This window comes from Carya illinoinensis, chromosome 1 (genome assembly GCF_018687715.1).
Source record: "Carya illinoinensis cultivar Pawnee chromosome 1, C.illinoinensisPawnee_v1, whole genome shotgun sequence".
In the NCBI taxonomy this organism is placed as follows: domain Eukaryota; kingdom Viridiplantae; phylum Streptophyta; class Magnoliopsida; order Fagales; family Juglandaceae; genus Carya; species Carya illinoinensis.
The window spans coordinates 18688521-18705645 of NC_056752.1; the positions used below are offsets into that span (position 1 = coordinate 18688521).

The window sequence follows — 17125 nt, forward strand, 5'->3', positions numbered from 1 at the left end:
TGGACAACATATTGTTGTGAGTCGAACTCTCAATACGTTGGGCTTCAATGATTGGATCATGCATCTTTGGCCCACCAACATGCCTAATTAGAGGCCCAGTAGCAGGCCCAGATGATGGCCCTGCAGCAAGCCCAGATGATGGCCCTGCAGTAAGCCCAACATGTAGTCCATCAACAGTTACTGTTACCACCTCAGAACCTTTAGGCGCCAGCCCTTCCACATTATCAACAGGAATGTAAGCCTCCCGACCATAACAGTCAGTAACGGCTTGTATATTTAAATGCTCTCTAACAGCAACTGAACTTGTGGCTAAATTCAATATATCCTCATTAACAAAAGAACTGTTACTCTTCCTCTCCACCGAGACAGCTACTCCGTCACCAGGTTCTGCTCCATCTCCTCCCCAGCACTCGTGAACAACTTCTTGCTATTCTCATGAGATGACTCCCACCTATTCTTAGATCTGGAATCAGCATGCAGCCATGCACCAAATTGTGGTGAGGGATCTGTCTTGATTTGGCATTATCATGAATAATTCGACCACAAGTAAAACAAAATCGTGGGAGCTTTTCCTACTGCACTAGACTCCAGACTTTGACACCATTTAGTGTATATGTCCTGCCTCTAGCAAGAGGTTTCTTCAAATCAATCATAATTTTGACTCGTAAACTACTTCCCCACCCTACATTATCTTCATCAACATTGACTCCTTGGACCTCCCCAATTGAACTACCCAATCTTACACCAACCTCCCTATTCATCCCGAATAGAGGTAGATTATGGAATTGCACCCAAAAAGATGCAATATCAAACTTCAAATCATGTAATGGGGTGAGACCATCAAAAGGATTAACGACAAACAACTAACCATCAAAGAGCCATGGCCTCCCGTCTTCGATCCTTTGCTTGTTAGCATGAGTTGCAAAGATCACCACAAACATATTTCTCCCAACCTCCCGTAATACAGTAAGTTTACTCAGGCTCCAAATCTTTGTCAAAGTAGACTCCACCACCTGCTTTCCAAACTGTCTATCATTCCATATTTTACCAATCAAACTACAATCACCCTTCCTTTTAACCTCTGACACTACATCTTCCTCAATCACAATGGCCGCATCCTCTTCCTCACTCAAACGAAGATTACTCCACAAATTATGCAGATTATCCATTGTAGTAGTCTACAACAGAAGAATGCTACTTTTTACCAAAACAAAAATAAAGAATCCGCATTTCAAAAGAACAGGGACGCGCCACCACCTCTACTTTCTCCAAGCAAAGCTAGAGAGAAAAACTAGAGAGGACACTTCTATATGGATATTATGATATTTTGGTGTTATGTGGATATTAATTTCAAGAATATAAATTATGATGAGGTTTGAATGATGAGTTTAAATACTTCATGAAACGATGATTCAATACAAGAAATAAGGCTTATTCTAGCGATTTATGTTACGATTTCATACTCGTTGTAACAAAAATCGTTCCTAATAGTATTTTATTGCGGTGCAATCAAAATTGCCGTAGCAAATTTGGTTTTTATTTCATTATGAACAGTTTCCAAACTTAGTCACAAAAAATGATTTATACTGTAACGATGTTTTCTTTTCAGCGACGGGGAAAAACGCCACAAATTTGAATTTTTGCAGTGACTTTTTGTTGCCGTAATAGAACTGCTGGTAAGGGAAGGAAAATAACAACAAATTTTACGGCGGTAGAATTATCGCCAAAACTCATTGTGGCAATTTTTAAGTGTTTATAGTAAAACTTGATGGCCGCTAACATATTTTGAACTTCCACCCTTCTATTTCTTTCTGCTACATCCTGATAGTCAGTGTTTTGTCTCCATTCTTGTCTCTGTCTCCATCACGTTGTGCACTAAACCCCTTCCTACGTTGTGCTACTGCCGTGTCGTTGCCGTCATCGCCTCACTTAGCCGTTGAGTGTCTCTCTTCTCTCTCTACATTCATCTCTCCCTCTCTATCTTGTGCTCTCTCTCTTTATAAAAATCACAAAATGATACCTAACCTCGGTCTCACACTCTCTCCCTATCTCTCTTTGTCCTTTTCTCTCACTCTCCCTTTCTTGATTTCTCCCTTCTCTCACCCTCTATCTGTTTCTCACATTGTCCCTCTCTTCAAGGTCCCTCGTGTTCTTCTGCAGATCCAGATCATTTCGCCCATGCCAAATCAAACTCTCGATATGGCCATCATCGTGAAAACAGAGGATTAGGGTTTTTACCAATGGATTGTAGTATTGTATTGAAAATCACATGCTCACTTGTGATGAAGGTTAGAAGTCTTTAAGCCTTTTTTTTTTTTGGTTGTCTTTTATGCATGCTGTTGAAGAGATATGAATCCAGTTAGTATGAAACTATATTTCTGCATTCTAATGCATCTGTACTTAAGTTTTTGGTGTGATATATTTTTGTTCCACTTGTTCTAGCATTGGATCAATCTACAAGTTTCAATTTTTTTGCATCTAGATTCCTTCAAGCAGCTATCTTATTTAACTTTTTGATTCACTAAGGATTTTCATAATCAATTTACTCTCATCATAGTTTAAAAAAAATTGTTTACTTGTTATTGACATCTCTATTAACTTTAACTCTTTGACTTCTTTCACATGCTTTCTCATCGTGGTGGAGAATATGTATTCTTCATTGTCCCTTAGCAACCAGAAGTAAAATTCTTCTCCAGACTATATCTACATTTGAGATGGATCCAGAATTGGTTGCTAAACTGCTAATTCATTTTTTAAGCTGCAAATTGTTAACTTTTTATTTGATAATTCACTTCCTGCAATTATTCACTTCACCAATGCTTGTTATAGAAATGATAACTTGAGTTTTCCTGAAACTGTTCTTGGTTTTTGCAGGAAGTTGTACATATTTGATGGTACGTAGCCTATATTAATTTAAAAGCAGGACAATTATTCTCCCACTACTCATTGTCGCCTATTGGTTTAAGAAAAAAATTAAAATCTTTGTGAATCTCTTAGGTTTCTCTTTTATTTTTTACTTTACATACGTTTAAATGATCTGTTAATAAGAACACTCTAATTTGGATGTGCTTTCTCCTTTGAACTCTCCTTTGGAATAGAGCATTGTAATCAGGACCATGTAGAAACTATAATAGACTCGCAATATGGTTGTGCACACACATATTCTGCACGATCTGTGTGATCTTTCAAATATGAAAGATCAGATTGAGAAATCCAAAGATCAAGCTCTAAGTAGGATGGTTGGACAATAATGTAGAGAAGTGGAGATATGCAACCGAGGAGAAGTGGCTGGAAAAATACGGAAGGGTAAAATATACGGAAGGGTCACAAAAGAAAGAATTTTGTACATACCGTCTTTTTTCATTTTTGTCACTTTGTTCTAGATTTTTATTTTATAGCATTTATTTTGTTTAGGTATAAAGGTTTTTTTTATTTTTTATTTTTATTTTGTAGAAGACTATATCCTGTAGGTCAAATGGATGCATATGGACCACAAATCCAAATTTATGAATGATCTCGTGAACAACATAGGAAACCTATAATATGAATGGGTAATGTATTTTTCATATATCATGTTTAATGCATTTTTTTTATTTTGTAAGGGATTATTTCCGGTGATTTTTAATTGCCGAAAATAGTTTTTTAAAATGTGAGACTATTTTCGGCACTACTAAATTGGCACTAATAATTATTTTCACTCAAAAAAGAGGCAAAAACTTACTTGCGGCGCTTGTATAGTTACTGAAATGGCGATTCTAAATATTTTCAGTAAAAGAAACACATTTTTTGTGGCATTTTTATTCATATTTGTGGGGAAAAACTTTTGTCAGTAAATGTCTTTCCCAACGAAACGGGTGATACTCGTGTGGCTTTTTTCTACCACTTAGTTTGGATATTTGTGGCAGTGAATGGGTGCTTGAAATAATATCCATTTGCGACGATAATTTTGAATCGTTGGTAAAAGCAGTTGTAAAGAAACTTTGGCATCCAATGTGCGCTGATGCAAAAACCGATGGGAAAATGTAATTGCGGCGATTATGGGTACTTTTTACAACTAATTCTGGCATTGGAAAAGAGCCTTTTTCTTGAGTGATTACAAGGTGAATATTGGTTATGATAGGCCATGGAATTAAATTAGGTTTTTTATTTGTTATTTTTCTTTACATATGCATGTTACAAGGAGATGATAAATTTCAAGAAGAGGAATTATTTTAGGTCATGGCTATGAATTTTTAGCATTATGGACTTGCATGAAATTATGAAGTTATGTAAATCACGGATTTGCATGTTCAAGACATATGGTTAATATGTTAGGTTAGGTTTGATAGATTTGAGGTTAATATGTGATATAAATCGATTTTATGGGCTTAATATTGGAAGAAAAATGGCTAAGGTTATTTTATGTTATGAGTTAATATTCAAAACTTTACAAGTATTATGGCCATAAGGTTAAGTTGATTATAAAAAAGAAGTTTAGCGCAGTCGTTTCCAATTTGGGTAAGGTGCGGTCCTTTCCTTTTTAGGATGAGGCAGTGGAGGAAGTTTACTAGAATCTCAAAGAAGGAGACGAGTGTTGCATATAATGAAGGCATGGAAGAGGAATTAACAAAACTTTGGGAAGGATTTAAACTCACAAATATTGAGAAAGAAGAGAGGTGGAAATCATAGTAGAAGAAACCAAACAAGCAGATGTTAGAGTTCAGAATTGCTTACTTCTACTAATTTTGATGGATAAAAGCTTCAACAAAGTGGCTTTTAAAGCAACTCTGACCAAAGTTTGGAACCTTGAGGCATCAATCAGCTTTGGTGAAGTTGGAAATCATAGGTTCTTGGTTGAATTTCAAAGAAGGACAGATATTGAACGTGTCATGCAGGGAAAACCTTGGACCTTTGATAAACATTTAATCCAAACAATTGACAGAAGCACTCCCCCTATTGAGGTGAAGTTCTATCAAGAACCATTTTGGATTCAATTACATGGGTTACCTTTAGCAGCAATGACCTAAAAAGGAGGAGAGAAAATTGGATCCAAGATAGGAGAAGTACTAACTGTAGACGAGGATGGGGAAGGAATAGGATGGGGAAAATTTCTCAGGATTAGAGTCAACATGGACATCACTAAACCTATCCCACAAGGTACATGGACATCATTAAACCTATCCCACAAGGTACAATAGTTAATATTGTTCGTAGACATAGCTGGGTGGAATTTAAATACGAAAGGTTGCCTATATTTTTGCTTTACTTGTGGGGTTATTAAACATGTTGGTAGAGTTTGTAGAGAGGGGAAATCAAAGGTTTACAACTCAGGAACTGAACAAGCTTAATATGGCCAATGGTTAAGGGCCACTGCTTTCAATTTATTTGAGTATGGAAACAAGAAACAAGGGGGGAGAGGAACCAAGAATCAGATAAGTATTCAAGGCCATGAGGATGGTCCTAGAAAGATAGAAGCACTTAATATCCAGGGTACCTCTGCAAACCGAGAAGAGGATCCATCATAAGATAGTCAAAAGCAACAGCTTTGTAATAATACATTATTTGGAGAAGATCTTGATAAAGGAAAACAAATAGTTGAATGGGATGATTATAGTGAAAAACAGATGAATAAATCTTCAATAGAGGAAAATCATAACAACGAGGCTCAGGCAGGGAAGCAGTGCAAAATTAGTAATCCTAACCTATGTCTCTATGAAACTCAGAAGGCAGCTAATACAATTCATATGCAGACAGAGGAAGAGGTATTAGATACATTACCAGTGCATATTATGAAGGTGATACAGAAGCCAATGGGATGGAAAAGAAGGGCCAGGATCACAAACTCACCAATGACAGATGACATGAATGGAGAAATCACCCAAAGAGTTGAAACAAGAGGAAGGAAAAGAGACAAGGAATTGACAGGGAGGGATAACCAGAAAATACCTTACGAAAAATTGAAAAAAGGGCTCAACCCTGCAAGGAGCAAAACTCAAGATTTAAAGGTGGAGGCTGCTGAGCAACCCCACCAACATCAATGAAATGCATAGCATGGAACTGTAGAGGGCTTGGGAACCCTCGAACAGTTCGAGAGCTTCATTTCTTAGTGAAGCAAAAGTGTCCAAAAATTCTCTTCCTCATGGAAACTAAGTGCTCGAGGGAGAGGATTGAAAAAATCATTAATGGAATTGATTATAACAGGAGCTTTACAGTTAATGCCAAAGGAAGTAATGGAGGGTTGGCAATGATGTGGAAATTAGACAATGACATAGAGGTTGAAACCTATACTAATTTTCACATCTCTTTTAAAGTGGTTGATGGTAAAACTGGGAAGGTTGAACTCCGTTATTATGGTAATCCAGTTACAACAGAAAGAGAGGGCAACTGGCAATTACTCATAATGTTACAACCTTGATATCACAATCCTTGGTTATGCTTGGGAGATTCCAACTAGATACTTTTCCAAAATGAAAAATGGCGAGGTTCACAAAGACCTTTTAATCAAATGCGAGGCTTCAGACAAGTTCTACAGGATACTGATTTGAGTGATATGGGGTATGGTGGCATTAAATATACTTTGCCTAATAGAAGAAAAGGTCAAGATTTCACTAAGGAAAGATTAGATAGAGTTTGTGAAAAGTTTTGTTGAACAAACACTCAAGTGGGATAGAACAAACTTTTGTTGAACAAATACAAGGCCATTCCCTCATATGCTATGGGAGTGTTTCAACTTCCTAAAGTTTTGTTGAAACAAGTGAATAAGATGATGAGAGGATATTGGTGGGCTCAAGCAAACAAGAAAAGAAAATGAATGGGTTAAGCTGGGATCAAATGGGGAAATCCAAAGGTAAAGGAGGGCTTGGCTATAGAGAATTTGTAAACTTCATGCTAGAGGATTCTAACAAACCCAAACTCTCTTGCTTCTCGAGTTTTATAGTTCAAATACTTCCCTAGATCTAAATTCCTAGCTGCAAAGATGGGAAGCAATCCATCATTTATATGGAGAAGTATACTAGCTGCTAAAGATCTACTTAAAGGAGGAATCTATTGGAGAATAGGCAATGGGAAATCAGTTAGAATTTGGCAAGACTCATGGTTGCATCAACTTTCAACCTTCAAACCTCAAACTAGCAGAAATTTATTGGGGATTGAGGCAAAAGTGGAGCTTCTCATTCAACCAGAAACCAAAGAATGGAATACTTCTTTAATTCAAGCAGCTTTCAGCAAAGAGGAAGCAAAGCTCATTAGACAAGTACCAATCAGTCAAAGCAATCAGCAAGATAGAATGATATGGATAAGTAATGTAGATGGGAATTTCAAAGTAAGAAGTGCATAGCATTTACTAGGGGAGATGCAGGACAGAGATAAAGGACAAAACTCCTACAACGATGAACACAAAGAAGGTTAGACCAAAATATGGAAACTCAACATACCTCCAGCATCAAAGAATTTTCTTTGGAGAGCATGCAGAAATATTTTGCCCACCAAATTCAATTTATACAAAAGAAAGATCCTGGATGATCCCAATTGCCCTATGTGTCTCCAAGGAGCTAGAAACTATAGAACATATCCTTTGGGAATGTATATTAGCCAATGAGGTTTTGAGCCAATGATCCAGAAAAATTCATAAAAGCATGTGCTGCTGCAAGAGTGTGAAGGAGCTAGTGCAAGATATGTTCAACAAACTCGAAATGGAAGAAATGCAAGAATTGTCATTAATTCTCTGGAATCTATGGTGGAGAAGGACTGAGTTTCTGTTCAAGAATATTGTCATAGATCCTAAGTCAGTGCTTCTCAGAGTAAATCAGATGTGGTTGGATTTATACTCTATACAAATGACACAAGATCACAACAGTGTAGCAGAAAATAGAAGGTCGGTAACATGGTAGACTCCTCCTCAAGGCTTTTGCAAAATCAACTGGGATGTAGCAGTTGATAAAAGACAATGTATAATAGGAATAGGTGTTGCAATGAGAGATGTAGAAGGCATTTTTTTTGGGAACCTTGAGGAAAAAACAAATATCAATACCTGACCCAATACTTGCCAAGGCAATTGCAGTCTATACAGCAGTCCGCTTTAGACTTGAACTGGGTATGAGAAAAGTGATCCTAGAAGGGGATTCAAAGATAGTTGTTGATAATCTCAAATTGAATAAGCAGAAAGGAAGCTATTTTGGGATGATTATTTCTTATACTCAAGGCAAAATGAGAAACTATAAAGAGTGCACAGTTTCTCATGTGCACTGAGGGTGTAATTCTGTAATTCATCATCTTGAAAAAAATGCATTACATGTATATGACTGTATTGTGGAATTCGAGGAGACTCAATTTTTTCTCAAACAATGTAACAGGAATTGGTATCAATGAAGGAAGATGTTTATTAAAAAAAAAAGTTGATTATAAAAGAAAACGACAGTAAAGGATTTGACATTGTGTCACCAGTTGGATACTTGACTAATTACAAGATCAAGTGGGAATTATTTAAGTACGTATTATGGGTCTAATGGAGCAACTAACAAGGAAATTGGCGTGGCACTGACGTGAATGAGATTTGATTGAAGGGAGATGCTTTTGCACAAGCTCGAGGTAAATGTTCATACACTTCTTACTATTTTATTTTTAACAAAAGTGTCATTTTTGCAAGATATATTATGTGTACATGTTTTAATGATATATGTGTATAGAGAGTTCAACAATTGCCTCTTTTTAAGTACCCTCTTATTATTATATTTGATGTATGAAATGAAATAGATTGCATATTTATGACTATTATAGTATCTCCATATATTAAATGAATAAACCAATGATAAGATAAGGAAATGTAAGACTAAATGAAAACTGAAAGGAAATGGACTGAACTGCATGTTTGTCTATTGGAAGAAAAATGCATATAAAGTGCCATGATAGTGAAGACGGTAGCATGATGTTAAGGGGTGGATTGCAATGCCCAAGAAAAAGACTGGCGATGCACCTTGTGATGCCTATTCTCGAGGCTATGTTCTTATCCACTAGCTATGGCAGAACATGACCGCAAGGATCGCTACACCTTATAACACACAAAACTTAATTGTATGTACTGACCAAGAGGTTAAAAGAGGAAAGCATGTTATAGCATAAATGTGATTGATGTGATTGAATGTGACTGCACAACTGAATTGTATGGTTGAGGCCTTAAGAAATCATGGGGATGTATGCATATCGATTAATGTGACTGAATGTGATGAAAGTGACTGTGAAGTAGTTCTTGTTGAGTATTTGACTTATTTTTGTTTCATTGAATGGTTGTTTGAAGAAATGCTTAAAGTGAGGTTTGAAGCCACAAGACAAGACTTAGCTCAAGGAGAAGAGGCAGATGCCTAGATTATGTATAGATGTTTTCATTTATGATTTTAATAGAATAATATTTGAGAAAATTTTTAACAAGAGCTTCCGCGAGCTCTCTTTTTTTTTTTTCATACAGTGTGTTTATCTTATAAAAGAGCATCTTTCATACTCGATGCTTCATTAAGAAGAAAATTCTTTTAAAGTCAAGTTTCATTCTGGTCCCTTTGTTATCTAAAATAACTTATTCTTAAACTTAGGAAACCGTCAATGACTTCACTATTTTGTAATTTTATGTAAATAACTAACAATATGTCAAAATAAGGCATCCATTGAATTATGTAATATCAATGTAATAAGACTTATCTATTAGACAAATTTCGTCCCATTAGTTTGTGTTCGGTGGCCTATAAGATTTTTTCTAAGATTTTAGTGAAGCACATGTCGTCATTTCTCTCCTGCTCTTTTGGATAGTGAAGATTTTATCCCAGGCAGAAGCATTTTTTAAAAGATTTCTCTTGCTCAAGAGATGGTGCAGTCAATTAATAAGAAAGCTATTGGGGGAAATGTGATGATAAAAATTGATATGGCTAAAACTTATGATAGAGTGGACTAGGATTTCCTTCTTAGAGTTTTGGCAGCGTTTGGTATTTGGATTTCCTGGGTATTTGGAAAGTTGGAATTGAATGTGATTCGGCTTTGGTGGTGCAGTGGCTTAGAAATAAGTCGTGCATGGTTTGGTTTTTGTGGGATTTTTGGAAAGAGCTTCTTAAGACTATTCGTGGTTTTGATTACACGATCTCTCCTTAGTTTAGGGAAGGCAAGATAAAGTGGTGGATTTTCTAGCAAGGCAAAGGAAGGAGGTGATTAATTGTGCATATGTGAGTTCCGATGATTTGCCCCATTGTGTTAGAGATTTTCTTAGGTTGGATTATCTTGGTTTGCCTAGTATTAGGCCTTAATTTGGTTGCTTGGTGGGTTTTGTGTAATACCCTGCCTATTTAACCATTAGGATTAATCCTTAAACATTTTAGACTAAGCTTTTTTAATTTCTGTTTTAAATTTTATTTATTCTTTACTTACATCAATGTTGTTAGTGAGGTTAGCCTTAACCTTGGCACATAGTATCATTAAACAAACGGTTAGAGAAGCAAGCCCATTAGTGAATTTTAGTGAGGCCTTTAGGACCTTAAAACATTCATGGGCCAAACCTTAGAAGCCTTGACCCAAGCCCTTAGGATTCAAGACTTAGTAGCTAGCTTTGGCCCAAGCATAAGGAACGCTTTAGGCCTTTGGGCCAAATTTGGTGTAGAATTGACCCATGGCCTAATTAGGCCAAGTCAAGCCCTTTCAAGCCCATCTTAGTGGATCTTGAGATCTCTTTTCAACATTCAAAATCTGGAAATACTAACCTCTCATTAAAGCCCATAAGCCATCAACCCTCACTCTTGGCCCTTTTAAGCCCACATGGCCCAAATCCATGTTTGGGTTTATTTCACCATTCAAGTTGAAAGACCAATGCACCATACCATAGGTTTCCTTAAGCCCATATCATACCCTAAGTTCCCAAATTAAGTTTTGAAAGTTGGCTAAGACCATTAATCAACATACATGAGATTAGTGATCTTTAAGCCATGCTGCGTTTTAATATTTTCTTAACTTTTTAATCCAAAATTTTCTTGATTTATTATTCCATTTCATCATTCTTAGACCTTACTAATACCCTAGATAAACCTCCCCACATGTCATTAAGGAAAATGACATATCAAACCCCAAATATACCTCAATCGGCTCATGTGTATGCCCTTTGAGTACATGGACTGTTTTGCCCTTAGGCCTAATATTTTTGTGCCTTTTCCTCGAGGGTAATATGGTCCTTATACACCTCATGAGACCCCTTCAAACCCATCCTAAGCCTTGGAAGAAATTGGTTTCACAAACCAAACCAAGTAACCAAACCGATTGCAACCTTAGGCTAGTTGAGTGGGAATTGTTTGGGTTGAGTTTTAACCAACCATCTGCCTTGGTTGAGCCACCACCCCATGCCACCTCCAGAACCACTCAATCCCCATGAGATCCCATGGATATCATGAAAAATTTGACCCAGTTTTTCCACCCAAAACCGAAGCATCAAAACTGCCCAAATGAAACCACTTGAAGCCGCCGGCTATCATAGGTGGTTTGGTGGACTTTTTGTCAACTAAAATCTGCCCCACGACCTAGTAAACTCTAGAGGAGAAATTTAGCCACAATAATGAGGAAATCATGGTGGTTTCAGGCCACTATTCCCTCTGCACAAGGTGACAAGAGCTGACGGAGGCAAGCTGGAAACTTCAGCTTCTTACATATCGCCCACTTCCACCAATCACCATGGACCAAGGCCAACATCTCCACCCCCTTGGCCACCTATAATAGGCCCCTTCAGCCTCTCATTTCCTCCATACCTCAGCTCCAAGTTTTCTCTTGAGTCTTGAGAGCACTTCTACCCCTTAGAGAGCAATAGAGTGAAACCGAGTAGGTTCTTGAGAGTTATTGTGTGTTCTTGAGCAAAGTTGTCTTCGAAGCTTTAAGGGCTATGAAATTTTTAATTTTTCTTGCTCCTGATCTCAGTTTACATGTCAAGCTTTGTTTTCAAGTGTTGGAGTGAATTTTGATTGAGTTCAAAGAAGATTATCATGCTTAGTTCAAAACCGGATCATTAAGGAAGATGTGAGTGTTTAAATGATTTTAAGTGAAAATTTAACTATGGCATGTCTTAAGTATGATTTCATATGATTTATTACTGACTTATAATGATTATGGAAGGTTTGATTTTCAATTAAAAGCATGCCATGATAGACTTTAATTCTATCTTGTTTTGATCATCAAAGCATGTATCGGTTTTTAATAAGTTTGAGATTAAGGATTATTAACCATGATTAAGTGTTGGGATGAAATTGTTTATACAAAAATTAGCCTTTATCATATCATTAAAGACTTTAATGATTGTTTGTGATTAAAGGACATTTCATATGCATACATTCATAGGGATCAATAGTTGAAAACATACTTAGGCATCAACTAAAGTACAAGCCACGGGTTGGGACTGTTTGAGCTAGTTCCACTTTGATTTTTAAAATTACAAGGGTATATATGGTTTTAGGATGCCAAAAATATAAGGTCTATGAATTTTGGTTAAATTTGGAGTTTATTTGCAATTAGTGAAAAATTTATGGCCTTAATGGAAATTTTGGAAAGTTAAGGGGTATTTTTATAAATACCCATTTTTAAGCCCCTGTTTATGAACCTCATCCATAGTAGTATAAATTATAACTTAGTATGAATTTGATTTTAGCCGCTATGACCTTTTTTGAAAACTCAGGAAGTTTGTAAGTTGGCCTCTAATTTACACCTTGCTAACTTATTTATGAATTATTGATAAATACTTCATTCATATTTCAATTATCATTTTGAGCATAAAATATCATGATACATTGAGTTCATACTTACATGACATATGATATTTTTCACCCTTTTTGCGTATTGCATCTATAAATGTCATTTTTACATGAAATCTTGCTACATATGCACATGTCATGAGATACATTTTTCAAGCATGGTATGAAAACAATTTTTTTCACAACCCCAAAGGCTAGGATGGGGAATTATCCTATTAAAACCCATCTGTCCACTTTGGAGTGTTTAAGAATGGAGTGGTAACCTATGAGTTGATGAAGAATAGTCAACAGGCTTCGAATAGGTTCTTTTTAAAGAACGCCAGAGCGAAATCAATATGTTATGACACCTAATGCTGTTGGCTGTACATGTTATAATGTTAAGATATTATGTTATATTACCAATGCATTGAGAACAAGTCTATAGACAACATAGTCTCAACATGTGTTGTACTACATTCACCGACAAGTACTCACAGTGCATATGGGGAATTGTGACGTTACCGCATTTTATGATGTTAAGATTACTTATGAATTACTAATAATGATGAAAGGTTATGGTGAAGTTATTTTTTTCAACAATGGAAGTAAAAATGTTTACTGAATGAAAACATGTGTCTCCATTTTTCTAAAAATATTAAGGAATTTGGAGGGGAGACATGCATACTAATTTTTCAGCATTTCATGCATTGCATATTTATCATTCTTCATACTTAATTTATATTTGTGCATGTTGGTTGTATAATTTGCTGAGATTTCCCTTGTAGAACCATTATCATTCCACTCGAAATGTTAGAAGTTGTGTCAGATCTCCAGGAGGACGAGCTAGATGGAGCACTGAATCTGACTGATTGAGAAGTCAGACCTTGAGAGGAGATTGGATTTAATCCTTATGTATATAGCCCAAGTCCTTCATGCTCTAGAATGCATGAAGCGGATGATTTGACTTTGACCCCTAGTTATACTAAGATTATGCTACATTTGGTGCTTTGAACTTAATGGTCACTAATGCATTGGGATGTTTTTAGTTATTCTGGCATAAGTTATAATTTCACCTTTATTTCCGCTGTGATTATTGCATACTGCTAGTTGCATACTAGGATGAATTGCATATACGGGAGTATGTAACCTTGTGTTGCATGTCCCGACGCTCTAAGCCTCCATTCCATCCCAAGTAGAGGTTGGGGCGTCACATTTTGGTTTTGTGTTTGTCTTAGTTCTAATTGTTTAAGGTTTTCCTCCATCAAAAGTAAGGGTTTGTTTTAATAAAGTTTGGTGGTGCTATAAGAATATTGAACACGTTGGTGTTGTATTGAAAAACTTGTATTTTATTACAAGAGAGATGCCTATTTATACACAGCTAATTATTTACATAAAAGGAAAAAGCAATTAAGGTGCTTGCTGTACAGATATTACAAGAGCTTGAATTGAGGAATCAAACAAAAATTGACTCCATGAATTATGCTCAACTGCAAATAAGAAAGATTGATATGCATGACTTCTGGGATAATCTATTACGCCTTCGCAAGATGGTGGTCTCATCAATGACACCAATCTTGGACCGTAATAATTGAAAGCATCGATGGGATAAGGCCTTGGTCATTAAATCAACAAGCTGATCATGAGTGGACACATGAGCAATTTGAAGAATTCCTTTGCTAACATAATCTCGCATGAAGTGTATATCAATGGCAATGTGTTTCATTCGAGCGTGAAGTATGGGGTTGAGACTTAACTGAGTAGCACCTATATTATCATAGGGGATTTATGGTGGAGAATTCAAGGTGACACCAAGTTCATGGAAGAGAGATTGAAGCCATGCAAGTTCAGAGGTGGCTCTAGCAAGTGCCCTGTATTTGGCATTGGTGGAAGAGCGAGCCATAGCTCTTTGTTTTCGAGTGCACCAGGACATAGGGTTGGCTCTAAGGAAGATTATATAGGCTGATGTAGATTGTCTATAATCAATACTCCCTGCCTAGTCCGCATCAGAGTAGGCGAGGAGTAGCAGAGCGATGGAGATGAATGCCATGGTAAATGGAATGCTTGAGATAGCAAAAGAGCCTCTTGACTGTAGTCCAGTGAAGTTCAGATGGGGAGTGCGTGAACTGAGCTAGTTTGTTAACAAGGAAGGCATCCATGTGAGAGCTAGGTAATGAAGTGCACCAATAATGCTCCTGTAAGCGGTGCTAATGGCTAGACTAGAACCATCATTCAGCTGGAGTCGACTGGAAGTGGCCATGGGGGTGGTGACATCTTTAGTGCCCTCCATTCCCATTTTACATAGCAAATCTCGCACGTATTTGTGTTGTGTAAGAAACAAACCATCAGTGGTTGGGATGACTTCAATTCCCAAGAAGAAGTGAAGAGGCCCGAGATCTTTCAGAGAGAATTGGGCACCAAGCTGTTTGATGATGGTAGAGATGAAGGTAGAGTCATTTCTTATGAGGATCATCTCAACATAAACAAGGAAATAGGCCACAATGTTGCGATGATGATAGATAAACAGGGAATTATCAAAGGCAGACTTCACAAAACTAATGCCACAAAGGCAATCATGCAGTGCACGGTACCAAGCCCTTGGAGCCTGTTTCAGTTAGTAAATGGACTTTTGAAGATGGAAAATGTGATTAGGATATGAAGCATCAATAGAACCAGAAGGGTTGTGCCAAGAATATATCCTCAGTGAGTGTACCGTAAAGGAAAGCGTTATTCACGTCAAGTTGGCGGAGAGACCAACCTTTCATCACAACAAGAGATAAAATAATGCGTATGGTGGCCAGGTCTCTAATGAAAACCTTTGGCAACAAGTCGCGCTTTATAGCAATCAATAGATCCATTAGGTTTATGTTTAATGCGGAACACCCATTTTGAGCCAACTAGATTTTGCCGAGGGGTAGCAGGAACCAGCTTCCAAGTGCCGTGTCAAACAACAATTGTAAACTCCTCACTCATAGCTTGACGCCAATGAGGATCTTTGAGTGCTTGATGAAGTCCAATAGGCTCCAATGTTGGAGGGATTGGATGCTTTGTAGCTAGGAATAGCCACTTGGGTTTGTAGATATTATTCATGGATCGTGTGACCATGCGGTTTGGCTGAGAAGGCCTGGTGCTAACAACCTGTTCAACAGCAGGGAAAGCACTACAAGAGGCGGATAGCGCATGGGAAACACTAGTGCAAGGTTGGGACAACACCTATTGACCAACATTATCCTACAAGGGACCCAAGGCAGTTGAACCATTTGGTGGTGGCTTAAACAGAGAGGGCACAAGGGGATCAAGTGCAAAGGGCTGAGGGGATGTAGATAGATGTTGAGGTGGGGGAGCTGATGATTGGTGAGGAAAAAAAAATTCAGCAAAGCGAACATGAAGACATAGGTAGATCCGATTGGTGTTGGGATCAAGACACTTGTATGCGCTTTGGGAGGTGGAATAACCAACAAAAATACATGGTCACGACTTTGGGTCCAGTTTATGTTGGGAATAAGGTTTGAGCCAAGGAAAACATTAACATCCAAAGATCCGAAGTTTGAGATAATTTGGGGAAGACTTAAACAACAATTCAAAAGGTGATTTAAGAGAATGTAGAGGTGTTGGCATTCTATTAATTAAGTAGACCGCGGCCTGAAATGCCAAACTCTAGTAGGAGGATAGAAGATGGGCTCGATGGAGTAAAGTCATGCCTGTTTCCACGATATGCCGATAACAGCATTCAACCACTCCATTTTGTTCTGGAGTATGTGGAGCAGTTGTGAGATGGCTAATTCCATACTGGCTAAGATAGCCTTTAAGAGCAACAAACTCACCTCCATTATCGGAGTAGAGATGTTTGATAGGTAAAGAGAATTGTTTTTCAAGTATGGTCTTGAGTTAGGGAAAAATCTTAGCAACCTTAGATTTTAATTTCATAAGAAAGCACCAACAATATTTTGTATAATGGTCAACAAATAACACATAGAACTTAGACCTCAATGAGACCCCTCGTTTCTTTCCCTTCACGTGGCTTATTTTATCAGCGATGAAAATTTTGATTTGAAGAATGAAGACTGCCACAGCGATAATCAGTTAATCACATCATACAAAATCTCCAGAGCCTAAATCTCTAGAGCCTCGATGGGGGGTGGGAGCTTCAGATCCCCCCCTCTTCCCTTCTCTTCCCTTCCCCCTCCCTTTCTCTTTTCGTTTCCTGCATTTTGTGTTTTTTCTATTTCATTTATAGTTGTGTTTCAGGCAAATAAGGGTGGAGTGCCGACCGGGTCGTTCTAGCCACCGACTGCCAACACACGCCCCACTAGGATGTTGGCCAGCCGCTGATCTTCAAGTCCACCGAACGTGGCGCCAAACGGAGTGGAGCGTAGCCCGCACGCAAGGGACGAAGTCTCGGATCGCACCAG

The 17125-nt window shown here is 37.6% G+C and overlaps 1 long non-coding RNA gene across 1 annotated transcript; it reads left to right on the forward strand.

The window, feature by feature from the left end:
• Window positions 1-1924: 1924 nt before the first annotated feature.
• LOC122302024 lies at window positions 1925-3568 on the forward strand. Its single transcript, XR_006240279.1, has 2 exons — window positions 1925-2288; window positions 2875-3568. It is a non-coding gene; the product is annotated as an uncharacterized LOC122302024 (long non-coding RNA).
• Window positions 3569-17125: the final 13557 nt, after the last annotated feature.